This window comes from Ciconia boyciana, chromosome 3 (genome assembly GCF_034638445.1).
Source record: "Ciconia boyciana chromosome 3, ASM3463844v1, whole genome shotgun sequence".
NCBI classification, from domain to species: domain Eukaryota; kingdom Metazoa; phylum Chordata; class Aves; order Ciconiiformes; family Ciconiidae; genus Ciconia; species Ciconia boyciana.
In genome coordinates this window covers 106602129-106624366 of record NC_132936.1, presented here as the reverse complement: position 1 = coordinate 106624366, position 22238 = coordinate 106602129, and positions in this window count along the sequence as shown.

Here is a 22238-nt window from a genome sequence, read left to right as displayed (position 1 = left end):
CTTCTGCAGGCATAGCTGGGGGGTTACCCTGAGATCATGGGAAAAACATTCATATTTTCATCAGGGAACTGACTGCTCTGAGTCAGGATATGGCTGTTCTTCAAAGACCATAATTGTTAATGAGCAAACTATTATGTGCTGAGAGAGCTAGCACAGTTTCTCTCAAGATTTGATAAATTCTGGGTCTTTAAATGAACTATAAAAATACTTGGAAGGGTCTGATTAGAAATTAGATAGAACATCATCTGGAAGATAATTTGTTCTGCGATTTGTTTTGGAAAAAAATTACATATTGTCCCCAAGTTAAATAAATACCCTCAAGTGCTGTAATAAATGCTTTGTTAAGACTCTTCTAATGGCTGTAAGATAAAAAACCCTAACCTGTTAAAAAAAAAACAACTAAGTGTTCTATTTGGCTCCCTGGTGCTCATGGACACAGGCTTTATGAAAACTGCTTGGTCAGTATGTAAGTCAGGTTTGATTGGTGTCTGAATGAACAAATGGATTATGAACACACTTTTCCATTAACACACTAGAAATAGAAAATATACACAAGCATAACTTGTAATTGCAGTTATTACTATGCAAAAGAGGTTTTAAACATCTTTATTGGTCCTGGTTTATCTTAATCTTTATTCTCATAGAACCATCCATCTCAGAGGAGGCTTGAAAATAGATTGAATGATATTTCTTGATCATTTGTAACTTTTTTTTCTTTTTAAAGCCTCTTGCCCTTTGTTCCCTTCTTTCCTAATTTACTGCATCAAAGCCTCAGGAGCCATGGATTTCTACTGTGCTGTTTAGACCTCCATTGTTTTCCTAGAGAGAGGCATTTCAACACCGGAAACTTTTCATAAGTTTCAAAACTTCACATCTCCAACCAAGATATTGAAATACTTGCTAAAGGTTCCTTTGTGACTTCCATTTGTCCTTGAGGAAACCACAAAGCACAGACTTTCCATCATAAACTTTGACACAAAACAGACTACCACAGACTGAAATGGAAGAGAAATGAAAGTCAAAATCAAACACGGCTAAGCCCATGTCTGAACTTGCCCCTTGATGAAATAAGTAGGTAAAAGGACACATAACAAATTAAAGTAAGCCTTCTCTGGCCATTTTTAAGATGTAGGCCCTAATCATCCCTGGAACGAGCGCAAACTAATGAGATGCACATTCAGTATGATGAAGATCATCACCACCACCATATGGTCTATGGTGACGCTTCTGTGGTTGTCAATGCTTTCTTTTAAATAGATATGTTGCACCTTAACTTAATGATAGAAGGGATTGTGACTAGTTAACCTAGAAGATCCTGTTCCACAGACCTGACTGCTTTGAAGGTTTATTGTAAGTGGATGAGTGTGTTTTGGTTTTAAAATATTGTTCCCCAGTAAAATCATTCAATAAGTCAAAATTAAAATTGGTTTAGGTCAAGCAACGAAGAAAACATCCAACTCTGAGAGTTACCCCACTAGTGCTAACTGTTGGTAAAAGATTTCAGCCCTGTAGAGCTGTTGGTAACATGGCTGTTAGAATTAATTCTAATTTCTTTCTTTGCTAGAGAAGTCCTACATTTAAACCATGCCTTTGGCTTACATTTGTAAGACTGAAGACAAAGAGAACAAACAATTGCTTCATGCTGACCCAAAGCTATGAAAAAGTGAGATTCCAGCAGTAAGCAAATGATGCAGCTAGAGAAAGCACACACAAATTTATAGTGCATTTATAGTCACTATTTTGTGAATAAACTGGAGGACTTTCTTTTTTAAGGCTGTCAGTGCAAAACCCCCTCCAAAGATCATATTAATTTTAATGCTTTCTCTCATTACACATTTTACTGTGCAAAATAAGTTTCATTTTTTCTCTTAGTACATAAATAAAACTCCCAAACTAATGAATCCATTGCTATGTATAACCTCATTGCCCCATTTACTGATATGCACCGAAGACAGCACTTTCATGCAACTGGGCTAACAGCTAGCATTCAGGGACTGGCAGCACTTTGAAGGCTTCACTTTTTATCTGACAATAGGTCACTAAATACATGATATTCTTTTTTCCCCCCCCTCACTCTTGCAAACTGAGAAATCTAGCTGCCATCTGGAAGTGGAAGGGTGCAGCGTTCATAAATGTTGCACAGTTTGACCTCTAACTGAATGCAGAATCGATCTTAATTGTTGTTCTTTGTCGATTCACCCCAGAGACCTCAAAGACTGTATAGCTCTGTTTTGGAAGATTGGGGCATTTATAATTTCTGCTTTTCTACAGCTCTCCAAAAAAATGTAATACATCTATGGTGATATCTCCTAACTCTCTTATTAGAAATATTTTTTTGTCAACTTATCCTTAAGACACTATTTGGTACCTTGCACTGCTTAAGTGTAAATCTGTTTCAAAAACAGAGCCCTTAGCAATCACATAATTTTCTGTACTGCCCCGTTCCAATTCATAATAATGCTGATGGTGCCACTAAGCACCAGAAGAAGCCGACCATAGTTTAACAGCTGTGAGCTTATTATGCACTCATTTCCTGAAGAAATGAGCTAGAAACAACTTTTTTTTTCTGCATCATACCAAATAGTTACAGAAGTATGGTAAGGTGCAGCAGCAAATTTAATTCATGTATTTGAGGGAACATGTTTCCAGCCTATGCAGGGGTTGGAAAGTGATGTGTGCAATCAGCTAGTTCCAAGGGCCACACAAGCTTATTTAGTCTATAGCAGATATTTCTGATATTTCAGAAAAACAAAATTAAGGTGACTGATTTCTATTACCAGCAGAGAGACCCACCCAGACTTGTTGAAATCCTGGGAGGCTCTGATTCCCTTGGAGAAAGTAACTGAAGCTGCATCAAGCATACAAATCAACAATTGTCTATTACATCCAGGCTTTTCAAGAAGAATTCAAATGAAGTCAAAGCTTCCAAATATTAACCTAAGAAGTATTCAGAACTAATCAAAGAAATTAAGAAGCTGATGGACATGTCAGCATCCTCTGAAGTATTACAGGATATCTAACCCCCCATCAGAGGGCTGAATTTATCAGTGACTTCTGCTGAGGATCCACTCCTGGCACTTGTTTTCTGTTTCTTCTCTTGCTTTTTGCTCTCTATTGTCAAGAATGACTACTCAAGCTCAGCCGCCATGGTTCTCCTTCACTGGCCTTTGTGGTAAGTCATCCTGGATTTCTTATTTTTCCACATTGTCAAAACTCCCCAACTCTTCATTTGTTCTCAGCCTTCATGCTGTAACTGAGGGCTTCACTGTGTACTCCATGCAGAATCTCAGCCTCTGAGACCAGATTCTTTCCCTTTTTCCTATGTAGCGCACCCATCTTTATTGCAACAAAATTTAAAATCTGTTCCTTTCTTTTCACCTTTAGATCATAAACTTTGCACTTCTCTTATCAAGCTGGCATTTGGCTTTTTGCTACCCAAATTCATTCCTGTCTCAGTGACTTGAATACTACTGTTTACTGGGAGTAACCACAGTAGAAATAATTCATTGGCATCCCAGTCAGGGTTTGGGTCATCAAACTGTGAGATGACAGAAAGATGAGTCTTGTCTGATGGAGCTTGAGTCTAAGAGTTTGGCAAATGACAATAACATAGCAAAACCTATACAGAATAGGTGGAAGCAAAGAAGCAATTAGATTGTGATGCTACATTAGAAGCAGTAATGCCAGAATCAACATTTCCGACATGCAAAGACAAATCTTGATCTTATAGTTAAATCCTATCCAGAGATTGATGACTTAGGAAACTTTTAGGGAAAATTCTACTGAAGAAGGTACTGAAGTACCCCAGAGAAAGCTGGGCATATCAGCATAGAAGCTGCAATCACCAGCAGGGCTGAAATGGGGAATTATGACCCTAAACCACATAAAATAAGGAAGCCTAGACACAGATCGAGATCATTCTGTTTGGTCCTGAATAAATACAACAATCACACACACAAAAAAGGGGGTTGTTTCAAAGTATCTTGCTGCCACATGAGTATGCCAACATAAGGTAAGTTACTTTAAAGCCACAAGGTCATGCTTTGGAGAGCATAAAGGCAATAACAGATAGAGAGAAAAATCTGCCAGTCTGTCCCACTGGTGTCTTAAGCTGTCAACAGGTACACTACAAATACACACAAATCATATGGATACCACATTTTATATATTGCCTTTCACTGTCTAAAGGAAAAGTGAAATCACAATGAGGCTCCCCATCATGAATGAAGGGTATTGAAGTAGCCTGCACATGCCCTGGCAGTGCCACATGACATCATAGGATAGCTCAAGATGGATTTCATGTTGACGTAAACCACTGTTTAATTTCAGGAGTATAGGTATCAAACAGCTCTAAGACTTGCTTCATGGACATTAAAAGAAATGTTTACTTTTTCAAGCAATTACTTAACTTTCCCAATTATCCAGAAAAATGACCTCATTGTAGCACGTAAATGTGCATTGGAGACTCTGTATGTGAGTTATAAAAAAATATAGCTTTTAAAAATAGATATGCAACAGGATTGAGACACGTGAGCCCTAGACACATGCAGTATGTATGCAGTGAGAGTAAAGGGATCTTTTCTACTGTTACCACTCAAGCCCCACTGAATATTTACAAAAATAAGAATACCTTCCCAAGTGTTTATAAAAGTATCTACCTTATTTGCAGGTAACCAGCCAGACAGGATGACAAAGATCAAGCATTCACACTGTGTGAAAAACAAGTCTTTACTTCCAACCTCCTCCTACAACCCTTAGACAGCTCCTACTATCTACTTTGTGCTGGCACTTTGCTCTGCGTTACCTTACCATCATATAGATAAGGTTGTGGGATGGGATCTTATTGGATAAAAAAAAATCTGAGCTATTGCATCTCTCAGCCTCTAAACTGAACACAAAGAAAACCTGCAGCGAGGTAAATTCCATCTACCTTTAAAACTTCTTGTAGGTAGCATTTAGTCATTCCTCGCTGCAGGTTTAGTAGGAAGACGGCAGCTGTAATATTCTCTAGTAGAAAGGTATTCTGGTGTCTCATACATGGTTTGAAAGGTTTGACAGAGCTTCTGCATTTACCATCAACACAAGCACAATTTGGAAATATCTTTCTTGGACAAAAGGCTTGTGATAGAAGCTATTACAAAGCTAAGTAAATGCCTGCCTAAAATAAAAGGAACCTATCTGTGTGTGAGCTGCTATAAGGTCAGGAAGTTGGCAGACATTTCCTAAAAATTATTTTGTCCTTACTTGCAACCCTCCATTCTCCATTCAGCAGTGTCCTTCCTTGTAAGTCCTGCAGGTTTAATCTGTGCAAATTAGGAAACAGCAGGCAAAGGCTGGAACACAACCAGTTATGCCAGCTACAAATTGCTTCTCATGCTCTTCAGCAGCCTAAAAGAGCCACGTAGGCACAGGCATGTGCAATACACGTGTGTAAAAACTGGGTTATACATCAGCTTACTAAATATCTACAGGATTCAGATCAGTCCTGTAGGTATTCATTCTTCCATGAGACATTGCATATATTTTCCCAAATAAAATAATACAGTGGAGACTGAAGGGATAAACTCACGGGTGGCACTGAAAAGTATGATGCAAACACAAGCTTTCCCTACTGTCACCTTCTAATGCCTCTCTGTAAAATATTAAAAAGAAAAATTATCATCAAAAGAAGTTTGCATCCAGGGTTTTGAGAGAGCTGGTTAATATGCACAGTTGTCCCAATAAATCGTTAAATGTGTTTGCAGTGAATTCGTAAATCACTGTGTGAGGCATTGAAATAACTGGCACTACTGTTTTGGCTCAGTTACCAGTTTTACATCAGGGACTTATTTTCCAGTTTTTTCCTCTAAGTTGCTGTAATCATGTGCTACAGTTGAATCTAAATTGAATGGCATGCACAATAAATATGCTCCCTCACTGAGATCATGCAAGCACTATAAAATGTAAAAGAAAACAGTGGAAGGCATTGAAGTGGTTCACACTGTGACCTTTTATAAACCAAGAAGAGAAAAACAGCAGAAAAACAAAATCTGTCAGATTTATCTGCTCCTTTTGGCTTAATAACAGAGACTATGTTTGCTTGTCTTGTGAGGACACCTATGGCGCAGGAAAAAGCTTACCTGAGCAGAAAAGAAATCCCAGCTCAGAGCCTTCTTTCATCCACTCACAGATGCAACCCAACTGTGTATTTTTTTTTCAGAATCTTACGTCTGAAGTGATGCCCTTATGCAAAAGGAGTCACTGGAGTGAGCAGACACTGACTTGCAAAGTAAGCAACATGTTTGGAGCCGAAAGACTCATTCTGTACCTCAACAGCAATCCTGTCTGTCACAGCTTTGTTATTGCTTGATCTTATGCCATGTAAAACCCACAAATCTTCAGAAAGAAAAATAGCTACAAATGCCAGAAGGGGCATTAGCATCTCTCAGTCTCTTCCAAATGTAAACAGCTACAAATCAAAAGCTGATCTTACAAAGTGCCCTTATCAGTGTTTAAAAACAATCAGGATCCTATAACACAAGGTTATCTGCTTTTGGTGGATTTTGGTTCTTGGTATTAACAGCAAAGTGCACTGAGCAGGACAGAGCAAAGTGAGCTGGACTAGCCTAGAGTACAGAAGACCTGCTTTCTGATCCCCAATCTGCCTCCTGGCTTCCTGCACAACAGAGGCTCCACAACGAGCACCGTGGAGCACCGATTACTGTGTCTCTGGTTGTTTATTAACCTGGTCAAGTTAGACCGTTTTACAGGGCAGCCGATCTTTCTGGTAAGCTTTAAAGTAAAGCTAATGCAAAGTGACAAGACTTCGATTGCTATACAGGTGATATATTAGCAAAAGACCAGTTCTTCACGTTTCTTGCCTTCCACAATTGTGCTTCAGCTGAAGGAAACAAAAAAAGTCAGTAGTAAGTGTAAATCACCTTAGCTTTTCATTACGCTCTGTAATTTTTTGAGTGCTGTTTTCCAAAACATCCTATATGACAACTCCATGCTCACGATCTTTAAAATGCAAAATTATGTACATTAAGTGACTGAAAATGTATAAATCAAAGTTTATATATATTTAATATACACACACAAACACACTTGAAGAATGTGACTTCGATACTTTTCAATGCATATTAAGAAACATTACAGTCATTCTCTGCTTTGCAATGGAAATATACACTTTTTTAATGATGTTTTACTTTTGAAAAACAGGAGCTAAAAATATTAAGCTCTTCTGATTGTAACTGGATTTCTCACTTTCAGACTCCAGACTATTCCTGATTTTATTTTCCAAAGGAAAACTAAACCACTAAAAGTAAATAGCTGGAAATCTATTTCTCTCAGTTGATCATATAGATATATACCTCTTCTCAAATCCTCAATTCTGATACTTTTTTTTTTTTTAAATTATTCCATATTGATGCTACCTGTGGTAAAATTAATTCAGTTTCATAGAAAAAAATAGGTTGGAAGGGACCTCAGGAGGTCACCTGCTCCAACCTCCTCAGAGCAGTGCCAGCTTCAAAGCGTTCAAAGTGAGATCAGGTCCAGTTGAGGTTTGAAAACCTCCAGGGAAGGACTTTTCATGGTGCTTAGCCATTCTCATGATGAAGAATACATTCCTCACACCGAAACACAACTTCCCTCTTACAGCTTGTGATCATCACCTCTTGTCCCTTTGCCATGGTGTCCTTCAGACAGTCTGATCCCATCTCCTCTAAAAGCTCCCTTTGGATAGTGGAAGACGGCAACTGGATCCCCTCAACTACCCCTAGCCTTCTCCAGACTAAGCAAACCCTGTTCCCTCAGCAACTCCTAGCACCTCTCATGCTCTAGCTTCCTAACCATTGTGGTGGCTCTCCTCCGGTCTTGCTCCAGTTTATCACTACCTTTACTGGGGGCTCAACACTATCTAGAGTTTTTCAGATACAGCTACAGGAATTAACCTACAAAGTCAAATGGAACAGCTCAGCTCCTCAGTGAAAGCTAAAGAACTAACTTCTCCTGCAACAGACTATGGACCTCGCATATGCTGCCATCCAGAAAAGAGCTACAGGTACTGTAACTTCTGGCAAATGACAGGTACAATCTTCAGCCACATCTGGGTGAGGTTGTTTATCTCCTCTCTGGATCTAAAATCATTCTAGAAGGGTCTGTGTTTTGGAGATGCTTTATGCTGAAATCCACTTATTTTGCAGTAGAGAAAGGATGAAAATAAGGAAAACCAGAGTTGCCCAGTTTCTTAGTTGCTCAGTGTCATTACTATAATTCCCTCTAAAGGCACAAAGTGTTCCAGGCAACTGGGAAAGAACAATTGGGTTTTTCACTACAATGGATTGCAGGCTTTGCTCCTACATCCAGGAAAAAGCAAGTGCAGAAATAGGATGGACATAGATAAAGCCTTCAGCAGGAACGCTAATCCAGCCTAAGCTAATTCACTATTCCGAAATGATTCTCAGTCACCCAGGGGTGTAGACACCACTTTTATCTATGGCCTTAAGGGTAATTTTCAGGCACCTGTCCCCTGTATCTTGTGTTAGAATCATTCCCATTATGGCCCAAAGAAATTTACCTGCTGCCCATGGAGAACTCCAGAAACAGTGAGCACACCCACATGCCAAAGTCCCAGCCGCCTCGACAGCCTGGTGAGTTGTCACAGGGTTGAAGGCAAAACCGTGTGGACAAGGCAGCTAAATACAAACCAGCTAGGAATATATCACAGCCCTCAGTTGTTCATGCCAGAAACGACCACAGACCCATTGGGATGCAACAACAACAACAAACAAAAAATTTCATCTTCAAGGTGGGACCCAAAACAGAAAAGCAAGGGAATGTTATTTGCTTGTGCCCTCGTTCCATAATCTGTAAGAGGAATACCATGGGGGCCAAACGAGTGGCATCGTAGCTCTTGCCCTAAGGACTGAAGTAGCTACACAGATCATTTGCACTGAAGTCATTTAGAAAATGGCTATAAATAACCCACATGTTGATCTTTGGCTTCCTGCAGCCCGCGCCAGTATGAGAAATGACTCCAGGAATAATTCCAGAAAAAAGCCCTGTCCACTTGCTGACTTCCATTCTGCCTTTTGCTTTCACATGTACTTTCAGATAAAATTGCTCCTGTTGGAATACCCTAGCATATTGCAGTGCTATGAAAAAATCACATTGCTGCTCTATTTCCTGCCTTGGGAAAGGAAAACAATCTTGATATTCTCTTCTTAAGAGTTCCTTTGCATCTGCTTTGTCAGTGGGTTTGGATGGAGTCTAGAAGAACATTTCTATTCTGCAGAACGTTGTAGGGACCCTTATCATTTCATGTGTTTTGTGAGTCCCGTAACACTCATTCCAGCCCCATTTGCTGTAAATTTCTTCCATAAATGTGCACTGTAACTTTCCTCAAGCCAGCATTACATTTCCTAGCACCCTCTACCCCAGTAAACAACACTTTGTTTGAGTATCTCCATTGGTAAACCTACTGATTGAATGAAACGAACTGCCTAGTCAATAGGAAAAAGTCCAATGGCAACATAGGAAGTCAGGAAACACTGGACAGATCCAGCAGAAATTACTGGGGGGAAAATCAAATGCCTGTATGGAAAGTGTTGTAATTTAGTTTTATTCCAGGTCTAAAAGTGGAAAAACTTAAAGCTTCATACTACTTTACAGCGGCGCCGTTCAAGGTCTGCCAATGTTTCCATTATGAACTGCAATTTTCAGGGGTTTATAACTCAGCCATAAAAATTTGCTTTGGGACGAAAGTAGAAATAAAAGCTCTCCACCCAAAAACTAATTCTCCCCCCCCCCTTTTTTTTTTTAAGAAGAGAGTTAAATTGAATTTGCCTATTTTTAAGCCAGATCAGTTAAAAAAAGAAGAAAGATAATTTTTTGTCAATTTTTGTACTATTACAAAATACAGATTAACTTAGAAGGATCTGGGGTTTTAGTAGATGACAAACAAAATACACATCAGTATCATTACGCTGCAAGAGGACAATGGTCTTTTTGGTTTGCGTTAAAAATGTGAACATCATTCCTAAAAGACAGGCAGTAGTTATTCTCTGCAACTTTGCAATGGCAAGGTCCCATCCAGAGTACTCTACCCAATTTGAGCATCATGTGTTAAAAAGGAGTAAACCACAGAAGAACAATAAAAATTATACAGACCTACAAAACATGACATAAGGAAAGATTGAAGAAATTAAGATTTCATCTAGTAACAGAATATCAAGGGATAAGTGGCAACAGTTTCCCAATATGAAAGAAAAACCAAATTGTAAGGAGGATGGTGATCAGATGCTTTCCAGGTTCACTTCATAAAGAATAAGAAATTAAAAAAAAGTTTATCTGCAAGAATGAAGTTTTAAGTTACGTGCCTGTAAATTCACGTGGCAGTGAAGTCATGCAGTGGAATCACCCTCATCTTGACCTGGTCATATTACTTAGCAAATATTTCTCTTGAGGTTGGATAATTATTTTGAAGTTGGTGGTGAAACATAGCACTCAAATGCAGTTTACTCAAATATAGCACTCAGATATATACCCTGAAGTTGTGTGACCAGCTTAAAAAAACCCCACGTTATCTTTTTTACTAAAGATAATTTGGAGGGTTTTTTCCCTTTGCTTTGTATTTCTAGAGTTTTTAAAGCATATTTTCAGTTTCCCTGCAATTCAGACTAAAAACTTGATGTGCTAATAAGCAAAAATTCTCACATAATCATGACTCTATATGGGCTACAGCTTTATGAAATACATCACAAAATCATGAAATATACAACAAAATGACAAGAGTTTTTAGCTCTGCATTTATTCCACTATGCAGCTGGTTTACTTTCCACATTTTATTTGGGACAGAGAAACCAGACTGAACAGTTTCTCTTTTTTTACAGTGTGACTTTTGTTTCACCTTGCTAAACTAACATAATTTTGAGTGTCTTTTAACTAACAATCTTCTAACCTTTACCTAAAGAGTTATTCCCTATATAACCAAAGCGCCAGTTATCTACACCAGTTTGAACAGAATTTGGGAATCAATTTTTTCAGTCTTTTGGGAAAGAATTAGGAGTTTCTTGTGAGATTATTAGCAAGAGATATTTGCTGGCTTCTAGTCCTTTCTGTGGTAGCTTATCACAAAGGCTGGGAGTTTATGGTAATTTCAATATAGTGTAAAAACACTGATTTATAATTTAAAAGATTATGAAGCTTTGAAAAGCTTCTGACTGTGTTTTACATTTGGCTGAGGGATCAGCTGACAAGGCATTTTATTTTATGCACATCGCATAAATTTTAAATATTGCTGATTCTTTCCTAAAGAGAAGCTTATCTCCAAGTGGTGGCTGGGGAACCGATCATAACCTTCTGCCCCTCTCAAAGGCTTCTGACATTTTCTACTCCCTGTTTGGCCCCTGTAAGTATTACGTCTTCTCTGAACTGAGGTTATGGTCCCCAGGGTCCTTCCTCTGAAGGTTATTCACCATCTCTGCTGTCCTCCCTCACCCTCTCCAACCATGGATTGCATCATGCTTGTACCTCTGATATCTGCTTCCCAAGTATTGACTGTCGACTTCAAACACTATCCTGGCTCACCATATTATACACTGCTTTTGATCCTAAAAAAAAAAAAAAAAAAAAAGAAATTAAAAAACCAAAACAAAACAGTAGTACACATCATTCTTCTTCCTAGAAGGTCAAATCCTCTGGGACAGTGTTTGTCATCCATGCATACTGCTATGACAGCACCTCACTCAGTACACCTCAGGTTGCAACACCAGATCCAAACACACTCAAGACCTAGATATTTTGTCTCTGCATCTGGCTTGTGCAAGTAAAGCCCAGTTTACTGCTGCCTGAACAGGCAAGATCATAACCTACTCACAGCCAACCAAGCTAACAGCACGTTGACAGGCTCACGTTACTCTGATGCTGACCAAACACACGATACCCTCATCATCCATATGCCAAACACACCCCTGCAGGCAGAAGAAACTTCCTGAGCATTTGGCTCCTGCCCCTTCTACACTTCCACTCTGAGACGAACCCACTGCTCTCACCAAGTGGACACGGAGAGGAGCTGGGCTCCAGTCTGAAAGCACCTTGGGAAAGGACAAGTTACCGCTTTCCAGATAAGACCAAACAGAGCTCAGGGCGAGCACCTCAAAACCCTTTCAGGGCAAGCTAACAAATCAGCTTAAATTATCTGTAATGGTACGGACTACATTGAAAGTTTGGTTTTGCCTTGAAACAGTTCAAGAGTTGACTGCCACTAGAGATGGCCTGAGACACAAGCCACAATTTTCTTGTAGAAACATGGGCTTAAGCATAAGGTCACAGACAGACTTGGTGCACTAAAAAAATTACACAAAGTCTGTGTGTCAGCAAACATGGGATAACTGAGCTTGGATTAACACAGTGAAGTCACAGAAGGGCACAGATGATCCCCGTTCTTGGTCCTGCTCTGCATGGTGCCCCACAAAGTGCACTGCACCGTAGGAGGACAACACACAAGACTCAATCCCCACAGACTGCTTCCCCTCCTCATTAGCCCCCCCCGCCAAGATTTTAACAAAATAGGCAGCAGATCGTATTAGATGCACAGAACTCTCACTTTTCAGTCTGGCACTTGAGGTTCCCTAGACCACATCTCACCTTCAGCTAAGAAATTTTCAAGAGAAATAACAAAATGAAGCAATACTATTATGAGCAGTTCTTGGGTGGGTTACAAGTCAAGCTGCTGATGACTGAGTAAGTTTAATCACCTTCAGAGCCCTGTAACCTCCCCGAAATAGCCCAAAATGTTATGAAATGGAATTTGTACGCAGCAAGCAGGGAAAACAGACTTTTTAATTTACTAGACCTACAACTATGATTATGACAATAATGGTGGGTCAGAATGTTCCCATTACATCAACAGAACTATAATTAGCCCCTAACTTTGTTTTTGAGGGAGTAAGAACATCTTTCAGCTTGCCTCTGGTTGATGTATTAATTGCAACACAAGTGCCCCCTCTCCAGCTGTCAGCATCATGCCACCATTTCACCTACATTTTCTCAAGGCTTTAAAAAAAAAAAAAAACAACACACAAAAAAACCCCATACTGATGAATTGCCCCTTCGACATTCTCTTCTACTTGATGTACTATACAGGAGAAGCAGCTCCTCAGCTGGCACAGGGTCAAACCCCCAGTAACTCCACTCATGTCAGGTCCTCAGCTGATGTGTATTGGCACGGTTCCACTGGTCCCATAGGAGCTACACCAATTTACAGAAGGAACTGGCACAGACAACTCCGGTCTCCTCTGTATAGCATTAACAGGTCCTCCTAATTATTTATTGAAAGAATGTTTTATTTTCCTGCTGCTCTCTAAAGCCAAGTCCCTCCACGGTGGTCTCAATCCAGTGCCTGGAGCTGTATGTTAAGCTATTTTTGAATACCTGCAAGTTTTGCGTGCCACCATCAGGTGACCTTACCAGGTTTGGCCAGCCAGCCAGAAGCTAAACGCATTCAAAGCTCTGAGTATGACACCGGGCACAAATCTGGGAACACAATTTGCGCCATTTAAGTGTCTCAGTAAGCCAAAACACCATTTCGACTACAAGAGACATCAGCGCACGCAGATGTTATACATGTAAATCATTGTAACACACTCACTTGTGGTTATAGCACTGGAGGGAATTTGACAAAGTAAAATGAGGCCCATCCTTCTTAGCACCAGTTCAGCATTTGATTAAGTACAAAGGGAAGGTTTTAAAGAAATTGCAGCAAGTTAAATTTAAATGACTTGAGGTAATTACAGTACAGTAATTTTTAAAGCCCACCTTAATGCACTGACTGCTATGGAGGAACACTATTAAACTTTCTGACACTTGTGCGTCTGTTTCACTACAAGAAGGGAATGACACTGATTTCAAATACTGCTACACACAGCAATCAATGTAAGTACACACAGAAGCGTTTCGTAGCCAAGGATCTATGCCATTACTTCTGCTGCAAGTGTAATATAACCTATTGCGTTAGCCCATTAAAGTTCTGTGGTTAAAAATGTGATGGCTGAAGCAGCTTTCCCAATACTGCTTCCTGTCAAAGAACACGTACTGTCACAACTAAGAAAAAAAAAAAGGCAATGTTTTCTGAAAAATTATTTTTTCAGAAATATATATTCCTATAATAATAATATTAATATCGTAAAAAGGCAAGGACAAAAATATTTAATTGTATTTCCCTGTCTTCCATTTATCTCCCCTTTTCTCCTTTTATCAATCTCCCCTGGTAAAAAGGAAAGAAGTAGAAGAGAAATGGAGACAAAAATCCTCAATGGAACGAAGAACCTTTATGGCTTTCGAAGATAAAACTAAACTCTTTTCCAGGCTGAAAGGAAGAGGGGGGTGAGAGAAGAAAAGCTTTAGTCAAGCAAATTTTTTTGAAAAAAACTAACAAAACAGAAATTGTTGCACTGTATTCCCCCTCCCTCACCAATACTATTTGTTGCATTTCAAAACCTCATACAGTAAGGGCAGCCAGCCTGCAAGTCTGGAAGGGAATTCAGCACACGTTATTGGTGGATGATTTCAACACAGCCACAAGGGGAATGCATTTAAAGATCCATATGTTTGGTTGGCACCAAATCAAGTTCCATTAAATAACACTGTATTCAGCTACACAACAAATTTACTTACCATACATTTCACATGAGAACTAATTTGTTTGATAGGAATATTGCTGATGTTTATATTGGTTTACTGTAATGAAAACAGTATTTTCCAAACTATGAACAAATGCATACCAGTAGTTTTACAGTGGCTTAACCAAAGTACTGGTAGTGCTTCAAGAAGGGAATTTATACAATACGTATGTTTCTCAGTGCTGCTCACGCCAAACATAGCAAGGGGGTTCCGCTACAAAGACGGAACTTGCTTGTAACGCCGGGAGAGCAGACATAAGTCTCCACATGGGCCGTGGGGAGAGCTGCTGAGGCCAGCAGGACTACAGGCAATTCCAGACTTGACAGCTTGCTGTGTCCGAAAATGCCTTCAGGAAAATCAAACATGTATGTCCAGCTCTGGTGTAGTGGAGCACGACATGAGGCTCTCCTTTCTCATGACACTCTACAGAAATTATGAAGGCAACCACTTACCCGCTGTTTTAGCTGAACGTCAAACCCTAAATTTTAGATGTGAAACCAAGGGCCTTTATATAAAACGCGAAATTCACATACCATTGCCTATCTGGTCAACAAAGCTGCCAAATATTTTCACGTACAGAAAAACACTGGCGACTGAGTTGTGCTATAAAAACAATAGAACATCTTGAGGATTTCACTTAGTAATTCCATGTGGTCTGGCATTAATCAATTGGACATCTTCAGAAAAAATATATTTTCTTAGTGGGGGGAAAAAAACCAGTTCTTCCAAGAAAGTCACCTTCAGTGTTTCACATGTTTATATTTTTGCTTAGAGAAGCATTGTTTTAAAAAAACAATTGAGAATGAGCCAAGGATGATTTAATGATGCACTTACTGAAACCTCTGCAAATTGTCTTTTTTGTCAGCTTTCGATATACAAAATCTGCCTTGGCACTTGTAATCTTAATATCCATTCTTTTCTTTTCACCAGGACAGTTCTGACTTCTGGTTATGAGTCATGCTAAATTATAAATACAAACGGAAGCATGGGCCACATTGTTTCCAAAAAATATGTCAACATATTATTAAAAATACTGGCAGCACCATCCTTCATTTCTGATCCAGTTCATTATCAAGGAAATTATTTTAAATTAGCACAGGGTACTCCACATTGCCTTTGTACGTGCTGCGGGTGTCCATAGTACAAAAATCTCTTCCCATAAATAAAAACCTGCATGGTTCTAAGTGTAAACCTGATGCGACACGTCATGGGATCAAACATTTCTCCACAGGCTGATTGCCCAACAGGAGAGGGAACCTACTTCTAAATAAGCTTCCTCTCCCTTCCCAAACCAGTGGGGAAGGAAAGGTGGCAGTCAGACAGGCACCTATAAGTCCTAACTGGAAAATACTCTGACACATACCAAACAAAGGGTTCATCCCATTTCCAAACCCTGAGCTCCTCATTGGGCATTTATTTAGCAGATTTAGACTGTAACCTCTTCAGTGGAAACACTGAAAAACATTCATTTCTCTGAAAGGTGCAGGATCAAGGCTTCAGTCAAGATGGGTCTATGGATAAACCTGATTTAAATTATTGCATATTTGGAAAAATCCTATTGATGCTAATGCCATAGCTCTTGCCCAGAAGGTCATCAATCAGCCATTGCTGTTTCTGCAGTGCAAAGAGAATTAAGTGAAGCTCCATTTTCTTTCACGTATAAGTGAAGTTTGCTGCCAGAATGATGTATCACATTAACCTGCGGCTGTGTGGTGCTTGGTTGCCGGCTGGGATTAAACCACGACACTTACACTTCATAAAGTAAACCCAAGAAAGAGACCTTCCTCAGATATAAGCATACCTTAACTGGGCCAGAGATTAGCAATTAAAAGTCACAGCCATGGAAGGGAAGGATGGTTGAGCATTCAACCATTCTTATTACTCTGGAAGTATTAAATCACTGCCTTTGCATTTTCGGCATACTACTGTGACTAACGTTCATAATTATTTTGGCTGCCCCCCACAAGACCTTGGCTACATTAAGAACTTCACCCCAAACCCTCCAAACTCAAATGAAACAAACTCCATCTTTGAAGCCAGACTTTCTACATAGATCCATCAGTGGGAACCACAGGCTCTAAGGCAGCAGAGGTTGTTCACATGTTTGAATATCAGTATTTGGCTGAAATGTGCTGCAGAAAGGATTTTTTACACTAAGATCAACTATGACAGCAGGTAAGCCTTGCAGTCTGATTTAGTTCAGCATATTTTAAAGGCCAAGAAGCAGCAGAAGTCATATTTTTAAAAAATCTGTACTGTATACATGACAGTAACATCTCGATGGCTTTTTTAATTCAAACTACAATCTGATGTGCTTGATGTCTACCAGTATACATTGACAAACACCTTTAATTACACCAAGACGGCACAAGCAATCAATTAATTCTTCTATGGTTTTATTCTGAGCTTCAGAGTATTAGATTATTACTCCTTCATGTTGCATTTAATTTAAAACAATAAGCAATTTTGAGAACCCTGAGCAACATATCCTCCAACCACAAAATACTGGCCCTGTGAAGTAGTGGAAAAGTTTTAAGTATACTCTCTGGTGTATTTTGACTGTCTTCACTATGTTTTAAGGCCCAGGCTACAAAGTCTCATAGGCTTTGTTCTCAGGAATCTAACTTCCTTGTCACTAGCAATTAATGATCCAAGAATAATGTTTAACACTCATTACACAACTGTGTTTGAGAACTTAAGTTAATAAGAAGCAACCAACTTTTGCTTGCATTTTCAAAGGAGCCTACAGATTTACACAATGAACCCCCAAAAGATTTCAGGTGCCTCCTCACCAAAGCAATGTCTACAGCCATCACATGCTTAACGAAAGAGTGGAATTTCTGTACTTCAAATCAAACTCACAAAACCTATCTCGATGACAGCAGGTTAGCTAAGGCAGTCAGGCTCACCCCTGTGCCTGGGGAATAAGGGGCCTTACTAGATCCATGCCACTGGCTCTTCTAAAAATTTTTTTTTAATATAACTGTTCAGTAAACACAGTGATCACCCAAAACACAGGGAACAAACTCATTTCCTGCATCAGCCTGAAAGGGTGCAGGTTGGTATCCCACACTCACAGGAAATTACTCAAATCAGGGATCAGCAGACTGATGATCTTCTTCTTCTCTGTCTTCTCTACTTCAACTGCAACAGTTAAACACTCCTTAAGAGAGAGATGGAGAACAAGCATAACTCTTGCAGGTACTCATCTAAGCAAAGGAAAATCTGGAATACCTTCTCTGTTCTAGTGAATGATGATACAGTCTATACTAAAAAGATACTAGATAAATTGACTATACAGGTAACATTTTAAGGCCTGGCACACAGGTGAACATGCTCAGATGGGCAGAGGACTTAAATCCAGGTGTCTCACATCTTTAGCTAACACTAGCCACTGAAGTACAGAATGGGGGTGGGGAAACCACTGCCTTTTCCTTCTGGCTCTCATTTGTAAAGACAACTATTCTCACTCACAGCTCTGTAGAGGAAAAGCACTTGCCTCCCACATGCTGAGCGAGTGCTACTGATCAGTCGATAACTAAGACATGAACAGGATGCTGTTAAGTCTCATTGCAGTGTATAGGGAAACATTCGAGCAGACAATCTGGTATTGAAAATAGAACTGCCAGCTGCTGTTTCTTCTGAGTAGCAATATCAGGTTCCCACAATGGAAGGATGTTTGGAAAACAAACAAACAAACACAGGAAACTACATGAATTGGTAATTGTGTTATTTCCTTTCTCTAGAGCACCTTTAAGCAGCTGCATCACAAATGAAGATTGACTCAAGCTGGAAAACTCTTGGAAGAGGTTTTTCTTCTAAGGTCTCCCAAACAACCTTCTCAGCTGTCCTAGAATGTGTGTCAACTGGAAAGTAAACTCCTATTGCTTTCCTCCATCTATGCCTTAACAAATTTCATTCTAACATCGTCCACTAGGTTCCCATTTCTGTGTTTTGCCATCTGGATCTCATCTTTATAAATACAAGTTACATTCACCCACTTGGCTCACTTCATCTGCAGAGACTTGTTAAATGGCTTTAAAGATGATTTACTAAAAAAGCTAGAGTTAAAGATTTAACATGAGAAGAGATTAATTTAAGCAGAGAACTTCTTACTTTAATGTCAAAATTACGTTACCAATGACTTCTGGCTTCCCACATTGATCAGCTGATTACTGCCTTATTCACATTTGTTCTCTGGCTCTATACGTCTGTACTAGCACATTAATTACTCAGAAGGCACCCAAGTTCACAGCAATGATCTAGTCACAAATTTCAAACATCTGAAATACGAATGTGTAATGTCAGAAAATGAGAAAGGAAAAAAAAAAAGTCCAAACACTAGTGCTTTGTTTCTAAAGCAGTATGGAACACACTAACTGAGCCCAAGAGAGTTAAAGTTTAATATAAACTAGTTTTCTTTTACTTAGTGAATTATGTTTTTCACCAAAACAGTACCAAGCTCCAACAAAGTAACATCAATCTGAATGGATTTACTCACTCAGTTATTTCAGTTATATTTTTAAATGGTATTAGAAGTTTGTAATTAAATGCCAAACTCTTTTCTAAGTTTTGAAGGGGGGGGGGGGGGGGGGGAGACCTTGAAAGAGTTAGAGTAGGAACATAAACCGCATGCCAACTAATTGCTCCTGCCTCTTCTGGATCAGCACAGCACAGAGCCGCCTTTTTTCTAGTTTATGTTCTCGTATCTTCAGTAGATCAAGTGATACAGATCCATGCTTGGCACTGAAATTTTGCAATTTATTCCTCAAAATGATGTACAGGATTGTATCTTTAAGCATGTTTTTCCTCCTTCAATCTGTTAAGAGAGAAACAGGAAAAAGCCCATGTACAAGACAAAAATTTAAAAAAAAAAAAAAGGAGAGAGAGACACGAGTTTGCTCCTCCTAAGAGTACATGGCATCTATGCTCTTAACATCTTCATATAATATGTAAACACCCTTAAAGATATCAGGAGTGGAAGATTAGGGATGAATGAAAACAGTTGCATTCTTTTCCATTCTCTTCATCTAAATCTAGATACAACTGATAAGACATACCAGTTCAGGGCTCTGTATGCCCCAGCACCTGCTACTGTAACTGTCCCAACAACATGCAACCAGTTAGTCAATAGGGAACTCTTTTTGACCCTTAAACATTCTACAAAGTACTTCAGACTCCACCCAGCAATCAACAGGTAGATCCTGGAGCTGTAGTGCCATAAGCATTGTTGAGATGCCCTTTTGGCAAAGCAACCCCTGCCCTGTGCTCCAGTATCAATCTGAAAATGAATTCTTTTAAGTGTAGAAAAAAGGGGCCAGGTCAAAAAAGCCCAGTCAGTCAAAAAAATCTATCTGGATTACTTCTGAAACATGCTGTCAAGCATCTGGGCTAATTTTGACTATTAAAGTTTTCATTTGACTAGAGATCTAACAGCAGGCCCACTGTCTTCAAGGACTAATATTGCCTCTGGCTGCTTCTCAATACCAACCAGCAGTCCAACTTTTTCTGGGCTAAACTTCAATCTGTCCAACCTGAGCTAGGCACCATCTGGGACACAGAGTCACACCATCCTCAGCAAACGGGCTAGGCAGGTCACACTGTCCTCACTGTAGCTACCTGCAGACTGAAGGAAAACACTATTGAGAAGCTCTCTAACATCCCCAAATTGACCTCAAAACTCTGAGATTTGGGACCCCTTTACAACATATACCTAACATTTCCAATCCTATGTCACAATGCATCTCCTGATTAGCTGGCATTTCACTCACAAGACGAGGAAGATGGAAGAAAACAGACGCAAACTGGGGACTTCACTGTTTTCTAAGAATGTCATGAAACGCAGACCTTCGTAATTGCTTCTCAGCCTATACCAAGGGAACAAAACCACACTCTGTATCCACTGCATTTGCAATTACTGAGACTGCAAAAACAATCGGAAGAACTGGGTTTGGCTTGGTAATAATTTCTATTCCCTCCATGATCTTATTTCAACTGTTTTGCGCTGTTCTCTGACCTTGTTAAAAGCCACTTTGCAAGGAGCCCGCCATTTTCCCATATGAATGCACTTGTCACCAAAATGAATTACCACCTTGCATTAGTGGTTCAAATAGCCTCCTGATAGGAACTGCAGGAAGAGCAGAAAATGGTGCAAAACTCAAAATGATGTATTATTGCTAAAATGCTACAAATTCACTTGTCAGGGATTGTAATTAGAGTTGGGCCAAGGCAATGTTAGCTCAGCTGCCTCTGAACACACCTGTTTCAATTTAATTTGTAGTAATTAGGAAGCCTAGGGCACCAGGAAAAAATGCTTGTCAGTTACTGTTTCAAATAGCTGAGTTTTCATGTGCCATTTAAAATCCTGTTTTTCAGAACAGACTGCTGACTTGCTAATGCTAGCAAAATGAAATAAAGCAAAATATTTTTAGCAGCAGGAAGTTGTTACTTGCTACTGCCAATTACATGCCTTGTACTTGAACAGTGACATTTTTTCCCCCTTTGCTTATTCTTCAAGATAGGTAAAAGCTGGCTTAGGTCTCGGTGCATGAGGATTTGAACAAACTCTTAGTCCCCTGGAGTTGGCCGATGCTTCTGGAGCCACAGCCAACACTGGCAGCAATCTGCTGTGACAGAGCAAACAACAGTGTCCTAGATCCACTCCTCAGAAAAGGGGGAAGGAGAAGATTAAGCAAGAGACTTGGATCTACTGACTTTGGCAAAAGGTTGAATACCTTGTCATGCTAATAAAATTACTGAATTTGAGGAGGAGAAAATGGGGCAGAGGGGGGAAAACTAGAAAAGCATTAAAATTACATAAGAATAGATATTTATACTCTGAGTTAATTTATCAAACTGACACAAAGATGAATCATCCACCATTAAAATAATGGGATACAAGTTTTCTTTGTATCACAATCATTATTTACAACTCTTAAATATTCACAGAGGAGTCAAGCATCCTCATCTTTTAATTTAAAAAGTGATCTTGCAGACCAAAATAAAACTGTTGGCAAAAATAAGTTTCTACAGGAACAGTGCCCAAAGAAGGATTTCTTCAAAAACAGGATAGATCTTAACAATCATGATGACACTTTTTTTTTTTAAACCTACACTACAAACCACACAGGGCTCAAGCAACTCACATAAAGCTAGACCTCTGAGTAACAGAACAATGAGAATGGGTAGTAACAAGAGCCTCTGGTATAGCTAGACACAGCTACTTACGACTTTTAAAAATATAACACAAACCTCAGTTATTTTTTTGAGGTGACATACAACTCTTTGATGCAGGTTCATTCCCACATGCTGAGAATCCAACTGAAGCCAATACGGTTCCTCTCAGTGAACTAACTTGAAAATATGCATGTATTTCTGTAAGTAAAAGTCCATTATTTTAATAATGGACCTTTTTCTGCTGTAATGGCATGAGAAAGACAACCATACAACTGTATATTTTTCCATCTTAGAACACACATCAAAAAAAAAAGTATCTAGGAAATTCAGAGCAATGCTTCCTGAATATTGTTTTGATTATTTAGGAATGGTTTTAGGATTATCAGTCATTATTTCCC